Genomic DNA, 17,396 nt, shown 5'->3' with positions numbered 1-17,396 from the left:
AGCGCAGTAGCCACTTGTAAAAGCTGAACGCTAAGGGTCCACGGTGGTGTAGCAGTCTAAGCATCGGCTTTGTGTCGATGCAGTTGCCCACTGTGGAACGGGGTTCACACCCCGGTCTCGTCAGATCCGACTATGGCCGGACTCGACGAAGCAGCAATAACTGGCAACGCTGTCTTCGGGATGGGGGCGGAGTCGGCTTGTGTTCGTCACATGAATGCATCTCTGTGTGTGTCGGAAAAAGCAGTGGTTCGGCCTGGATTCGCCTTGTCATGAAAGTGGGGAGGCAGTCTCCTTCGAGACTGCCGGCCGGAGAGATGCAGTTGGCAAACGCATGCAGTACGAGGGGGGGTGTTTGAATTAAAATAGGGATCGATTGGCCACTAAATTGGGAGAAAAAGGGAAAAATCAGAAATAAATGTAAACAAAAAAAAGAAAAGCTGAACGCTGTGTTTCAAGATGGTCTGTTGCGAGTTGGTGGAAGGCTGTCGAGTGGCTATGCCAGAAAGTTGTAAGCAGCCTGTCATTCTGTCTGGAGACTTTCCCATTGTTGAAGTTCTATGACAGATCCATGAGGAAACTGGAGATGGAGGCCGCAATCATATGCTCTCCGAACTGCGGTAGGGATTTTGGATCCCTAGTGCCAACACAGCCATTCCAAAGGTTCTCTCAGACTCTTGTTACATGCCGTCGCTTACATGGAACAGTTGGGAAACAACTAATGGATGATCTTCCGCGAGATCGGTTGATACCAGATGATCCACCCTTCACCAGAGCTGGGATGGACTATTTTGGACCATTTGAGGTGAAACGTGGAAGAAGCCTCACAAAAAGATTTGGCGTTATATTCACTTGTTTAGCTGTTCGCGTAGTTTACATTGAGCTTGCCTCATCATTGGACACAGACTCGTGCATAAACGCAGGCCAGCGCTTTATAGCAAGGAGAGGACAAGTGAAAGAGATTCGTTCAGATAATGAGACAAACTTTGTTGGGGCCAATCGTGAGCTGAAGACAGCCATTGCTGACTGGAACGCCTCCAAATTTCAGCATTTGTTTCATCAATATGGGATTAAATGGACATTTAACCCTCCCACAGCTTCTCATCATGGCGGAGTGCGGGAGTGGTTAATAAGATCAGTTGGAAAGGTGCTGAATTCCACTGTGAGAGAACAAGTCCTTGATGAAGAAAGCCTTCACACAGTCTTATGTGAGGTTGAGTCGATCATCAACAGCCGACCTATCACAAAGGCATCTAGTGACCCAAATGACTTGGAGGCACTGACGCCCAATCAGCTCCTGCTGCTGAAGGTGAAACCATCATTACCACCAGGATTATTCGACAAGGATGATCTCTACTCACGGCATAGATGGAGGCAGGTACAATATGTGTCATATTTGTTTTGGAAGAGATGGATAAAAGAGTACCTACCTCCACTCCAGGAGCGGCAACGATGGTCCACAGCATCAAGAAACTTTGCAGAAGGTGATGTGGTTCTTCTGACGGATGACTGTGCTCCAAGAAATTCGTGGATTATGGGAAAAGTCACTGAAACAATTCCAGACAAGACGGGGCTTGTTCGCAGAGTTCGCATCAAGACAGAGACCAACATCTTGGACAGACCCATCACAAAGATCCGTCTCCTCATGGAATCTAAATGAGCAGGTGGTAGAGACTGAGCTCCTACGATGAGGCATGTGCTGGAAACCTCTGGCTCTCTCTCTCTGTTTCTTTTTTCTTTCAGAAAACGGACCTGTCCAGCTGACTGGCGAAATATTGGTCAGTGTGCTTACCAAGCACTTCCTTTTCATATTTTGTAACATCAGATGTTTGATAATACAAATGCCTGTTCATTGTATGTATTGATGTAATTTAATAGGAATTTGTTATGGATGTGGTAATTGTTCTAGGCTTTAGAATTATCAGAACAAGTAGGGGCCGGTAATGTAGGAGCCAAATGTCTCCTAATGTTTAATATTTAATGGTTTAATTAGTAATTAGAATAATTAGTTTAAATACTTACGTTTTACACATCGTATACTTTAGGTAACTGCTTTTTTGTGTATGTAGTAAGTTTGCTGTGTAGTCTTAGATAGGTGCATGTCACTTTAAGAACTGGAGAAGGGTGTTCCTGGGTTAACGCACTCCGGAAGAGGAAGTAATCGGAAGGCGGCGTTGCCTAGAATGGAAGAGTGGAGCCACACGGTTTTTCTGACCGTGCATAGCCTACGTGTATTCGTGCCTTGTGTATACGTGTATTAGGTCAGGTTAAAAGTTGTTATTTCTTGGGTGCAGTTCAGTATTTCACTGTATGTCTTCAAGCAAGTTTAAATAAATACTTAAAACGCGAAGGAAGAATAATTCTTGGACCAAACAGACAAGTGGAACATGTGTCAGCCACAAGGCTCTTCTCTTTTATTTAGTTTATAAGGATAGCTATAGCAGCCCTTACAATAAATAATAATAATAAAATGCAAAGACAGGGTTTCCTTCCCTGTTTTAAAACATGCAGCTGCACAATACAGCAACATGCAAATGAAAAATGATCTAAAATGGACTCTGTTAAATAAAAAATAGGCCCATCTCTCAGAATGCAAACCGCATTGTTTAAAAACTTTGTGGAAAAAAAGATACAGACCAGCCGCTCCCTGAATTCTACTAAAACTGCATATATTGGTATTTGAGTTTTACATCAATTGCAACAAATAAATAAATAATGCTATAGGATCTACCTAAAACGACCACGGGTGGTCAAAATGACCGCTCTTAACTTGCACGTGATCGTGCGCGTCATGTCACTATGACGTGTGTTGGTCGCGTCATGTCCTTTGCGAAGTTTCATTTGCATGTTGATATATTGTGTAGCAGCAGTATATTTTAAAACAGGGAAGGAAACACCGTCTTTACTTTTTATTTTGATCCGTTTAATCTGTTTTAATACAAGTTCTTGTGACATCTCACATGTGGCTTTGACTTGCAACTGAACATTTAGCCTATTACCGAGATTGACATGCAAGACTTTGTAAATGGTAAAGTCGGTACTAAGGGACAGATTAATGTATTTGATGTGATGTTATATTTTGTGTTTTATGGGACGGAAAACAATATTACTTATATAATTCAGCTTTCAGTTATTCTTGGTAAATTCCACATCCACAAAACTAAATGGTCTGACTCCAAACCCTGCTTTCATCCACTTGTTGTTGAACTCCAGCAGTATGGCACCTTCACTGAAAATCAAGGAGTGTATAAAGACTTGTGATATTTTAAATCAAGTACATTTTATATGAACTCTGACAGGACTTAAAACGAGTCGACACTGAACTCCCCTTGTCTGTACAAATCTGTTTTGTTTTTCCTCTGTATGGTAATTGTATACCTGTTTGTTGTAAATAAACGTTTTTTCTTTTTTTTGGGGGGGGGGCGTTCGTTGTTCTGTCCTAGAAACACGCTAGCGTTCCCCAGTACAGAGAAATGGTCTAAACTTGATTTGTGATTATGGCCAACATGTCTGGTAACAGCCGCCATTTCAGACGCGCCATGAACCACCGAGGTGTTGCAGTGCTTACAGGCGTTGGACGGCGGCCATTTTAAATTGTTTGAAAAACGGTTTTAAACGTTGTTAAAATGTTAATTTCGGTGTCCGTTAGTTCCTTAACAGACATAATAACATATGTTCTGCATTAATATCTCAACTTGGTATCTATCTTGACAGAATATAGTTTAAAAACCGCGGCGGTCAAAATGACAAGAAACGAGTTAAGAACCTCGCCCCACCTCGTCTAGGTCGTCCGTCAGGACGCCCCACGTGTTAGAAACGGGTTATGTATTTTACACAACAAACTATATCGATATAAACGGTACCGTCTCATCCTATATCTTGTCTGAAAACAACGCAAAAAGAATATAACGTAAAAGGTCGATGTACCACAGTGGCCGCTCCGTTTTCCCTCCACACTACAAATCGGTTAGCATTACATGACGTTAGCATCGTTAGCTAATTCGTCGCCGTTAGCATTACACGAATTTAGCATCGTTAGCTTATCCGTCGTCATGTAATTAACTTCATTACTCCACAATACACGGACATACCATAATACTGATACTTCCCAGAGCACATATACACATTTAACACACCTGTGAACACCAACAGTTGATCTGAAGTGATATGTCGTCTGCTTCTTCTTCTCTCGGTGTAATAGCTGATCGCAAACGCCTTTAAGGTGCATACCGCCACCTACTGTACAAGAGTGTGTAACATCATGTCATTTCACCTTATATCTTAAATTAGACCCATCTGCAGTGTCACTTAAGAAATTAAAGTTTGCCTTCCTGGTGATTTTACTCCCCTCTTCCTCTCCTTCTGTTCCCAGTATCCTCATCAGATTCCACTCCCGTCCCGCCTCTCCGACTGTAACCTTTCTCTTTCCACTTCATACATGTTATAACGCAATATTACATGTTCAGTGTTTTCTTTAACTCCACAGTTCTCACACTTACCACCGTCCCTTTCCCCATTATAAACTAAGTGCCATTTAATCCTGTGTGATCCAATCAGTCTTGTTACTATGATTCCCTCCCTTCTGTTCCTCCCAACATTTCTGCCATATCTCCATTTCTTTCCTCTTAATGCTGCTTGTCTGTCTCCTTTTCCAAGTGGAACTGATACTGTTATTTCCTTTTGCTATTTCCCTTTTTGCTAGTTTATCTGCACACTTATTCCCTTTCAGTCCCTCATGTGCTGGTACCCAACAGAATTATGCATCTATACAACCTCTGTGTAGTCTTGGCAAATTATAGTAAATTTCAATGACTAAATCTTTTCTGACAGTTTTTGTTGACTGTATACTTTCCAAGACTGCTACTGAATCTGTGCATATCACCACCCTACCAGGTCTGACCTCTTCAACCCACTGTAACCCAATAATGACTGCCACTCTTTTTGCTGTATATACTGATAACTGGTCAGATATTATTTTGGAAATAAATATCTTAAACTCAGGGACATACACACCAATTCACACATATTCCTGTTTGCTATTGGAACCATCTGTGTAGATTTTGAGATACCTGTACTGTCTCTCAGGTACACACTTGTTTTAACGCCCCCTTCATTCATTTGCCATTCTCTTTTCTTTTCCAGGATACGCATGTCTATCTTTACTTCTGGGGACAGCCCAGGAGGTACGCTGCTAAATGGGGTGGACCTGGTGAACTCTAAGGCCACCATTCCATATGTCCTCTCTCTTTCGTCTCTTGCCCACCCAAACCCATACTTCTGGAACATGGAATATACACAACAAGCCTGTAATGTCTTCTTTGTATGGTTTTCTTCCACACTTGCTTTTAATCTGACCCAATATGCAGGTGCGAGTTTCTTTCTTCTTAACTCCAGTGGTGTCTCTCCTGCTTCTGTTAGTACTGCATTACTGGGGGTTGACTTAATAGCTCCTATACATATTCTAGTGCTCTATACTGTAGTCTGTCCACGTTTTGTAACGAAGTCTTCGCTGCTGCTCCCTATACTACACAACCAAAATCTATTGTTGACCTCATAACTGCTCTGTAAAAGTCAAGTAATGACATTTACAGGGCAGTTATGCCCCCAGTTATGCCCCCCCCCAATAGCAGCCAGCCACAGCTCGTAATACATTTATGACTTTTTTGCATTTTGTTTCCAGGTGTTTGACACGAGCTAATTGGTTGTTCATGGGGTTGAGGGGTGTCATAGATTGATGTGTCTTGCGAATGAATGAGAATGAAACGTTGATGAATTCTGCTGACAATGTTTTGTAATTTTTAAAGATTTTTTTTTAAGTAGGACTTAAAAGAACCAGAATTCGTCTTAAGGGAGCCGCGGGTTGAGTGTCACTGCTCTAGGCCAATGTGTCCTCCATTGTTACGTCATTTGACGAAAAACAAAGATTAACGGTCGGTCCGGTGCGCCCCCTGGATCATCGCATGTTCTAGGTATATCTAGTTACCACCAGTACCGTCCAGTTCACTCCCGCTGACTCCAACTTCACTCACAACACTCGAAATGTACCCGCGTCCTTCTCATCATGCCCGCCGCTGCGTTTGCCACGCCTACGTCACCATAGCCACGCCCACCGCGCCTGAGAACCCCTCCGGCAACCCGTCTCTGTTTTCCCTTATTTCTTTGAAACACAGCTTGACAGATCATGAAGTCAGCGCGATTTTGAAGAGCGCGCATGGCGCCGTCTACCAGTTGGTAGGCAATGTGGCGCCCGTGTAGAAAGTTGGCCAGACTCTCTCTGACCACACGGAGCTGACCACAAGACGGCACTGTGCACAACAGCGCTACGTTGCCCCTGCTGGAACCGTCTGGTAACTACAACTACTCAGTGCTGCTGGTGTTAGGGTGACAGTGTTGTAGTCGAGTCACTAAACCTCGAGTCCGAGTCGAGTCTCGAGTCCTCAGAGTTCGAGTCCGAGTCATCAGTGCTCAAGTCCAAGTCAAGTCACGAGTCCAGAAAATCAGGACTCGAGTCGGACCGAGGTGACATTATCAACACAAAACAAATGGAAACAGGAATTACTGTTCTCAAACTACTGCAGCTGACGACAAACATTTTAAACATAAGATAAAATATAACATGAAATGCTGGTAATGAACATTATTCCATCGGTCACATACTACCCCTCAACATTAATGTTCTCCTCAACATCATTACCTTTAACCTGAAGTGCTCGAATACCACCAACCATGTACAAAACACTGGATCACAGACTGGAACTCCTATGATACATTCAGTTCTTTTCAGTCACTTTCACAGTTTGGTTACAGACTGGAACTCTTCTGGTACATTCTTTCATATGGGTCAATACCCAGAGTCCTTCACCTTCTCTTTTGGTCTGTGTTACCTACAGCCTCCATTTAGCTACATACACTTAACACAGTCCAGCGATGTGTGGTGACTCGAGTGTGATAACAATGTTCCTGCCATCCATGTCCACAGGGTTGCTGGTAGTAGTCTGGCTGCACAGTCTGTGTCCATGGCACCTTAAAGATTGTTTGATGTGGCGGTGTCCTCAAACTGCAGCAAGCTGGTGAGCCAAGTCGATCACATGTGAAGACCTTAGGTCGTCTGTTCTGCTGAGGCCCCTACTCACTGGTCCTGCTGTGCCCACTTGGGACAGGTGAAAGGGCAGCCTCCTTCACAGGTAGGTCCTCAACATAACTGTCCTCTTGAATGGATGATTTATTTTGCTCAAACATCATCGTACATATTTCCAAAATGTAACCCCCTTCCAATGCCCCTTCTAATCTGAGATGACAGAGTGTTACCCTCAGTGATGCTTAGCGCGGTGCCTCCACCTGGAGTGACTAGGAACACTACTATGTGTCTAACTGCCTCCCAGGATATAAAAGTGTGACAGGAATATATCTTCTAAAACCCCACAAGGTGTTTTAGATAAACCACCTGACTCATAGAACTCAAACACAAAAGAATTGGGTTACTCAAAAATAACATGTATAGTGATTTACAAGATGTACTGTAATACAGTAAAATAATAACCCCATGACCCTTGTAATTAGAGGGGTGTTTTACCTATACAAGACACTGAATTGGTCTATAGTTAATCAACTAAAATCACTTCCAAAGAAAAGAAAAAAAAACATGTTAACTCTCTTAACTTTGAAACGCTTTAAACACTGACCCCTTGAATATTATTTACATTATCCTAAAACATCAACCAGTAATTCCCAAAAATGAGTGCACCGAGTCAAATAAAATAAACTGGAGCTCTTTACTATAACTTAAACCCGAGATACTGGTAGGCCTACGTACGGTGGTGGGCTTGATGTGTTGTGGGAGCGACCCAATGAATTACAGAAGAGAGTTCCACGACAACGCAAGTGTGAATCCCGGTCAGTTCAAGAGCTCTGATGCAAATCAGCCCCTGCTCGCGACAGGCACAGACTCTGGCCCACACTTTGCACACATTCTTCACGTGCAGTCTCGTTAGTGATTCAGTTCACCACGCATATATTTAACTCCGTTCATATTTCGTGGAACAGAACAAAAACGTATCTCCGGAAAAAAAACAGGAGTTGTGCAAAACTACTACCAACAATGTTCGAAAGACTACCGTAAGGATTCCTGGAAATCAGTATAATACAATATTTTAAAAAAGAACTACAAACAATACGTTTGTAAAGGCATGGGATTATAATCTTTGTAGAAATTAATAAAACATGTCAGATCATCATCTGTGAAACAAAAACGAGATATTCATTCATTCATTCATCATCAGCCGCTTCTCCAGGATCGGGTCAGGCTGGCAGCAAGCTAAGCAGGGCACTCCAGACGTCCCTCTCCCCAGCAACGCCCTCCAGCTCCTCCTGGGGAGAAAAAGGAGATAACCGGGACAATACTGGGGAGTAAATTGTGATATCACGATAATTTAGAAATCAGGCATATCACTTAATACCATGAGGGAAAGGTACATGGAAACATTACCCGTGTTATTTCTAGGTTATCAAATGGACTTGAAGTGGTCCTCATCAATAGTTGAATGGATGAAACCTTCTTGGAGGAGAAACTGCAAGGTCCTTCTGCATGAGAACAGGCAAAACTCAGCAGTTGAAGCATTTTATTCTAATTTTTGGATAAAAATCAAAAATATCAGTGGTCAGCTCAGAAGATACCTGATGGATGTACTGCTGAGGAATCCAAGGTCCATGCTCAAGTCCATGAAACTGATGCCATCATGGAGGGAGCAAGTCTTTATCGCCGTCCATACCTTTCAAAAGGCAAGAAATAAAGTCAAATTCCAGTCCAACACATTTATGGAGCAGTTTTCATTTCTACTCCAGAGGAGCTAGTGGTGGGGATTGCCAGTTGATGCTTATGGTAACATTGAATCCTCAGGGCAGCTGGTATTGACAGGTGATTGCTGAGCATCCCCCCCCTTTTTCTCCCCAGCTGTATCCGGACAATTACCCCACTCTTCCGAGCCATGCTGGTCACCGCTCCACCCCTTCTGCCGATCCGAGAAGGGCTGCAAACTACCACGTCTCCTCCGATACATTTGGAGTCGCCAGCCACTTTTTTTCACCTGAGAATGAGGAGTTTCACCAGGGGGACGGATCGCATGGGAGGATCACACTATCCCCCTCCCGCCCGAACAGGTGCCCCGACCAAGCAGAGGAGGCGCTACTGCAGCAACCAGGACACATACCCACATCTGGCTCCCCACCCGCAGACACAGCCAATTGGGTCTGTAGGGACGCCCGACCAAGCCGGAGGTAACACGGGGATTGGAACCAGCGATCCCCGTGTTGATAGGTAATGGAATAGACCACCACGCCACCCAGACCCCCCATTGCTGAGTCTCTTTGTGGTGTCTATTATGTAAGCAGAAGTGTCCTATCAAACTGAAACACAGGACTAACCTGCCTCTGGATGGTGGATAAACCATAAGCTGCCTTCTCCTCAGAATGACCATCAACACGTGTGCCACTGTTGACCGTTCCAGGTATATCCATCCTGTTGGTATGCATGTCACCCACCTAATAATAATACAAAAAAAAACATCCAGCATTTGTCAGTGATTTGTCAGTGATTTCACATGAGTAAAAGTTCAAAGGATTTCTTTTTAGATGAACACAGGCTCCAATACCCTTTCATGAGCAATTCTGGAACGCTGCATATGGGCTTGGACAACTTCCAACATGTGGGATGTGATTTCATTGAGATCCTCAACATGACGGACGTTCCCTGCCAGCAGTGATCTCTGTCCCTAATTCTCAGGGAAAATTACTCCATGTTATTAAAAAAACAAAGTACGACAGATTCTACTTGTTGCACAATGTAGAATACGGGAACAAGGCCATATGATAATCATTTGAATAAACAAAAAAACTACTGACGTACTCATATTTACTTAATACCTAAAATATACCTTCATCTACCTTAATGTTCCTGAGACGTCCTATAACCTTCACATAGTGTCCAAGGACATCTGAACTGCACGGCACACCTGGAGCCTGGTAGGAACAAAAAAAACATGTTTGACAAGGATGTTTGCAGTATTTCTCGGCACATCTTTGTAGAAAGTACTCGCCTCTGAATTCACCCACTGTGTCACGTCTATAGGTGGGCCAGTCATGTCATCCACAGAGTACTGGATTTTGACCTCCGAAGGAACACATCTTCTGACAACGCCCACTACAGATATCTATTTTAACACATACACACACACACACACACACTCACACACACACTCACAAGTTCACACAACTTGATCTTAGCCATTGTGCAGTTTAGGTTTAAGGTTTTTGTTCATTTCTTCCTACCTGGTTGAGCTCCAAGTCGCCAATACGGAAAGCACCATTGACTTCTGCAGTGGACAGGAGCTGAGACACTGTGCACGGCATTATCTGAAGTCGCCCTCTGTGCCAGGAACAAGTCATAAGTATCACGTTTTCCATACAGTCCACACAGATGACATATCAACTCATTTTCTAAACACCATCGATAGTCCATGAAATTAGTCAGTGCTCATCAGCAGCTAACACACCTTTCCCTTTCTTGGCCGCTCTGCCTGCTTTTGCCCACTTGTTGATCCTCTTTCTCCATTTCTGAGCACCTGTATCCTGTGTCAAAAAAACTTACATGTTTTCTATTTCAACTACAGTTTGTGACAACACCACACGCCACTGAGCAAAACACAATGAAAATAAAAAAGAAAAAACATAAACTAGTAGGCCAAATTTATGCTGCACATTTTCTCCTCTGGTCTTCTTAAACCTTACCTTGGTCCCAAATGACTACTTTCCACTTAACAGTCACACAAACCCCAGTATCACTCAGCGCATTTAAACCAGCAGTGGCTGGTGCTATTTTTTTATTTTTTTTGGGGGGGGGCAGCAATTTACCTTGGTGCAGCACACCTGACAACTGCTTTAATGTCCACAGAGTTATTAAGAAGGACAGTGTAGCCTATAGAGTTTATCAGGGTTTGTAGACGGTGGATGATTGACAGTCAAGACGAGGCGTCGAGGTGGGTGTGAAGATGATTGACAGTCATGAGAATTGTCCAATCACATTAGATCAAAAAACATTAAAACAATACCAATTCACCGCCAATAAAAGTGGGAGTGTCTGGGGCGCAAAGAACTAATCGCAAGATAGCTGAACAGCGAGCACACAACTTACAGTGGAAGTTCATCAGGAATGCCTGCTTTCAACAGGAATACACAGATTTCATGGAACAGCTTATTCAAAAGGGCTATGCAGTGCAGATGTCCAATGAAGAATTGACATGGAAGGGAAAGTGTGGTATATACTGCACCATGCAGTATACCACCCAGTGAAACAGAAACTGAGACTTGTGTTCGACTGCGCTGCACCCTATCAGGGCACATCCTTAAATGAGCAGCTTCTTCAAGGACCAGACATGACCAGTAGTCTAACTGGCGTTGTAATCCGATTCAGACCCCGTTGCAATCATGGCAGATGTGGAAGCAACGTTCCACCAGGTTAGAGAGCCTGATGACGACTTTGATTTACTCAGTTTCCTTTGGTGGATCGGTGATGACTATAACCAAGCCTTGACTGAGCACAAAGTGACTGTACTGTTGTTTTGGGCTACGTCTTCACCTACCTGTGCCAGTTTTGCTCTGAGAAAGTGTGCTGAAGACCATAGTGGGTAGTTCAAAGCTGAAGTCGTAGAGACAGTGTTGAAAATGTCTACATGGATGACTGCCTGAAAGCTGTTGCTACAGATGAAACAGCCATACCCATGTGTCAGGACAAGACGTGATCAAATTCTGTCAGAAAGAGAAGTTCTCTGATGAGATTTTAGCTCTACTCAAGGGACAAAATGTGAAGCTCAGTAGCCACTTGTAAAAGCCGAACCCTAAGGGTCCACAGTGGTGTAGCAGTCTAAGCATCGGCTTTGTGTCGATGCAGTTGCCCACTGTGGACTGGGGTTCACACCCCGGTCTCGTCAGATCCGACTATGGCCGGACTCGACGAAGCAGCAATAACTGGCAACGCTGTCTTCGGGAGGGGGGCGGAGTCGGCTTGTGTTCGTCACATGAATGCATCTCTGTGTGTGTCGGAAAAAGCAGTAGTTCGGCCTGGATTCGCCTTGTCATGAAAGTGGGGAGGCGGTCTCCTTCGAGACTGCCGGCCGGAGAGATGCAGTTGGTGAACGCATGCAGTACGAGGGTGGGTGTTTTAATTAAAATAGGGATCGATTGGCCACTAAATTGGGAGAAAAAGGGAAAAATCAGAAATAAATGTAAAAAAAAAGAAAAGCTGAACCCTGTGTTTCAAGATGGTCTGTTGTGAATTGGTGGAAGGCTGTCGAGTGGCTATGCCAGAAAGTTGTAAGCAGCCTGTCATTCTGTCTGGAGACTTTCCCATTGTTGAAGTTCTATGACAGATCCATGAGGAAACTGGAGATGGAGGCCGCAATCATATGCTCTCCGAACTGCGGTAGGGATTTTGGATCCCTAGTGCCAACACAGCCATTCCAAAGGTTCTCTCAGACTCTTGTTACATGCCGTCGCTTACATGGAACAGTTGGGAAAAAACTAATGGATGATCTTCCGCGAGATCGGTTGATACCAGATGATCCACCCTTCACCAGAGCTGGGATGGACTATTTTGGACCATTTGAGGTGAAACGTGGAAGAAGCCTCACAAAAAGATTTGGCGTTATATTCACTTGTTTAGCTGTTCGCGTAGTTTACATTGAGCTTGCCTCATCATTGGACACAGACTCGTGCATAAACGCAGGCCAGCGCTTTATAGCAAGGAGAGGACAAGTGAAAGAGATTCGTTCAGATAATGAGACAAACTTTGTTGGGGCCAATCGTGAGCTGAAGACAGCCATTGCTGACTGGAACGCCTCCAAATTTCAGCATTTGTTTCATCAATATGGGATTAAATGGACATTTAACCCTCCCACAGCTTCTCATCATGGCGGAGTGCGGGAGTGGTTAATAAAGATCAGTTGGAAGGTGCTGAATTCCACTGTGAGAGAACAAGTCCTTGATGAAGAAAGCCTTCACACAGTCTTATGTGAGGTTGAGTCGATCATCAACAGCCGACCTATCACAAAGGCATCTAGTGACCCAAATGACTTGGAGGCACTGACGCCCAATCAGCTCCTGCTGCTGAAGGTGAAACCATCATTACCACCAGGATTATTCGACAAGGATGATCTCTACTCACGGCGTAGATGGAGGCAGGTACAATATGTGTCATATTTGTTTTGGAAGAGATGGATAAAAGAGTACCTACCTCCACTCCAGGAGTGGCAACGATGGTCCACAGCATCAAGAAACTTTGCAGAAGGTGATGTGGTTCTTCTGACGGATGACTGTGCTCCAAGAAATTCGTGGATTATGGGAAAAGTCACTGAAACAATTCCAGACAAGACGGGGCTTGTTCGCAGAGTTCGCATCAAGACAGAGACCAACATCTTGGACAGACCCATCACAAAGATCCGTCTCCTCATGGAATCTAAATGAGCAGGTGGTAGAGACTGAGCTCCTACGATGAGGCATGTGCTGGAAACCTCTGGCTCTCTCTCTCCGTTTCTTTTTTCTTTCAGAAAACGGACCTGTCCAGCTGACTGGCGAAATATTGGTCAGTGTGCTTACCAAGCACTTCCTTTTCATATTTTGTAACATCAGATGTTTGATAATACAAATGCCTGTTCATTGTATGTATTGATGTAATTTGATATGGATTTGTTATGGATGTGGTAATTGTTCTAGGCTTTAGAATTATCAGAACAAGTAGGGGCCGGTAATGTAGGAGCCAAATGTCTCCTAATGTTTAATATTTAATGGTTTAATTAGTAATTAGAATAATTAGTTTAAATACTTACTTTTTACACATCGTATACTTTAGGTAACTGCTTTTTTGTGTATGTATTAAGTTTGCTGTGTAGTCTTAGATAGGTGCATGTCACTTTAAGAACTGGAGAAGGATGTTCCTGGGTTAACGCACTCCGGAAGAGGAAGTAATCGGAAGGCGGCGTTGCCTAGAATGGAAGAGTGGAGCCACACGGTTGTTCTGACCGTGCATAGCCTACGTGTATTCGTGCCTTGTGTATACGTGTATTAGGACAGGTTAAAAGTTGTTATTTCTTGGGTGCAGTTCAGTATTTCACTGTATGTCTTCAAGCAAGTTTAAATAAATACTTAAAACGCGAAGGAAGAATAATTCTTGGACCAAACAGACAAGTGGAACATGTGTCAGCCACAAGGCTCTTCTCTTTTATTTAGTTTATCAGGATAGCTATAGCAGCCCTTACAGTAAATAATAATAATAAAATGCAAAGACAGGGTTTCCTTCCCTGTTTTAAAATATACAGCTGCACAATACAGCAACATGCAAATGAAAAATGATCTAAAATGGACTCTGTTAAATAAAAAATAGGCCCATCTCTCAGAATGCAAACCGCATTGTTTAAAAACTTTGTGGAAAAAAAGATACAGACCAGCCGCTCCCTGAATTCTACTAAAACTGCATATATTGGTATTTGAGTTTTACATCAATTGCAACAAATAAATAAATAATGCTATAGGATCTACCTAAAACGACCACGGGTGGTCAAAATGACCGCTCTTAACTTGCACGTGATCGTGCGCGTCATGTCACTATGACGTGTGTTGGTCGCGTCATGTCCTTTGCGAAGTTTCATTTGCATGTTGATATATTGTGTAGCAGCAGTATATTTTAAAACAGGGAAGGAAACACCGTCTTTACTTTTTATTTTGATCCGTTTAATCTGTTTTAATACAAGTTCTTGTGACATCTCACATGTGGCTTTGACTTGCAACTGAACATTTAGCCTACTTCTTAGAATATACCGAGATTGACATGCAAGACTTTGTAAATGGTAAAGTGGGTACTAAGGGACAGATTAATGTATTTGATGTGATGTTATATTTTGTGTTTTATGGGACGGAAAACAATATTACTTATATAATTCAGCTTTCAGTTATTCTTGGTAAATTCCACATCCACAAAACTAAATGGTCTGACTCCAAACCCTGCTTTCATCCACTTGTTGTTGAACTCCAGCAGTATGGCACCTTCACTGAAAATCAAGGAGTGTATAAAGACTTGTGGTATTTTAAATCAAGTACATTTTATATGAACTCTGACAGGACTTAAAACGGGTCGACACTGAACTCCCCTTGTCTGTACAAATCTGTTTTGTTTTTCCTCTGTATGGTAATTGTATACCTGTTTGTTGTAAATAAACGTTTTTTCTTTTTTTTTTGGGGGGGGGGGGGGGTTCGTTGTTCTGTCCTAGAAACACGCTAGCGTTCCCCAGTACAGAGAAATGGTCTAAACTTGATTTGTGATTATGGCCAACATGTCTGGTAACAGCCGCCATTTCAGACGCGCCATGAACCACCGAGGTGTTGCAGTGCTTACAGGCGTTGGACGGCGGCCATTTTAAATTGTTTGAAAAACGGTTTTAAACGTTGTTAAAATGTTAATTTCGGTGTCCGTTAGTTCCTTAACAGACATAATAACATATGTTCTGCATTAATATCTCAACTGGGTATCTATCTTGACAGAATATAGTTTAAAAACCGCGGCGGTCAAAATGACAAGAAACGAGTTAAGAACCTCGCCCCACCTCGTCTAGGTCGTCCGTCAGGACGCCCCACGTGTTAGAAACGGGTTATGTATTTTACACAACAAACTATATCGATATAAACGGTACCGTCTCATCCTATATCTTGTCTTAAAATAACGCAAAAAAATATAACGTAAAAGGTCGATGTACCACAGTGGCCGCTCCGTTTTCCCTCCACACTACAAATCGGTTAGCATTACATGACGTTAGCATCGTTAGCTAATTCGTCGCCGTTAGCATTACACGAAGTTAGCATCGTTAGCTTATCCGTCGTCATGTAATTAACTTCATTACTCCACAATATACGGACATACCATAATACTGATACTTCCCAGAGCACATATACACATTTAACACACCTGTGAACACCAACAGTTGATCTGAAGTGATATGTCGTCTGCTTCTGCTTCTTCTGCATCGTCTTCTTCCTTCTTCTCTCAATATAATGGCGGATCGCACACAACTTCAACGTGCCTACCGCCACCTACTGTACAAGAGTGTGTAACATCATATCATTTCACCCTCGTTCTTAAATTACACCCATCAAACGTGTGTCACTTAAGCAAGTAAAGAGTGCCTTCCTGGTGATTTTACTCCCCTCTTCCTCTCCTTCTGTTCCCAGTATCCTCATCAGATTCCACTCCCGTCCCGCCTCTCCGACTGTAACCTTTCTCTTTCCACTTCATACATGTTATAACGCAATATTACATGTTCAGTGTTTTCTTTAACTCCACAGTTCTCACACTTACCATCGTCCCTTTCCCCATTATAAACTAAGTGCCATTTTTGTGTGATCCAATTAGTCTTGTTAATATGATTCCCTCCCTTCTGTTCCTCCCAACTTTTCTGCCATATCTGCATTTCTTTCCTCTTAATGCTGCTTGTCTGTCTACTTTTCCAAGTGGAACTGATACTGTTATTTCCTTTTGCAATGCCCTTTTTGCTAGTTTATCTGCACACGTATTCCCTTTCAGTCCCTCATGTGCTGGTACCCAACAGAATTATGCATCTATACAACCTCTGTGTAGTCTTGGCAAATTATAGTAAATTTCAATCACTAAATCTTCCCTGACAGTTTTTGTTGACTCTATACTGCTATGACTGCTACTGAATCTGTGCATATCACCACCCTACCAGGTCTGACCTCTTCAACCCACTGTAACCCAATAATGACTGCCACTCTTTTTGCTGTATATACTGATAACTGGTCAGATATTCTTTTGGAAATATATATCTTAAACTCAGGGACATACACACCAATTCACACATATTCCTGTTTGCTATTGGAACCATCTGTGTAGATTTTGAGATAACTGTACTGTTTCTCAGGTACACACTTGTTTTAACGCCCCCTTCATTCATTTGCCATTCTCTTTTCTTTTCCAGGATACGCACGGCTAGCTTTACTTTTGGGGACAGCCCAGGGGGTACGCTGCTAAATGGGGTGGACCTGGTGAACTCTAAGGCCACCATTCCATATGTCCTCTCTCTTTTGTCTCTTGCCCACCCAAACCCATACTTCTGGAACATGGAATATACACAACAAGCCTGTAATGTCGTCCTTGAATGTTTTTCTTCCCCAATTCCTTTTAATCTGACCCAATATGCAAGAGCGAGTTTCTTTCTTCTTAACTCCAGTGGTGTCTCTCCTGCTTCTGTTAGTACTGCATTACTGGGGCTTGACTTAATAGCTCCTATACATATTCTAGTGCTCTATACCGTAGTCTGTCCACTTTTTGTAACAAAGTCTTTGCT

This window comes from Lampris incognitus, chromosome 18 (assembly GCF_029633865.1).
Source record: "Lampris incognitus isolate fLamInc1 chromosome 18, fLamInc1.hap2, whole genome shotgun sequence".
Taxonomy (NCBI): Eukaryota; Metazoa; Chordata; class Actinopteri; order Lampriformes; family Lampridae; genus Lampris; species Lampris incognitus.
Note: the sequence above shows the minus strand (reverse complement) of the source record.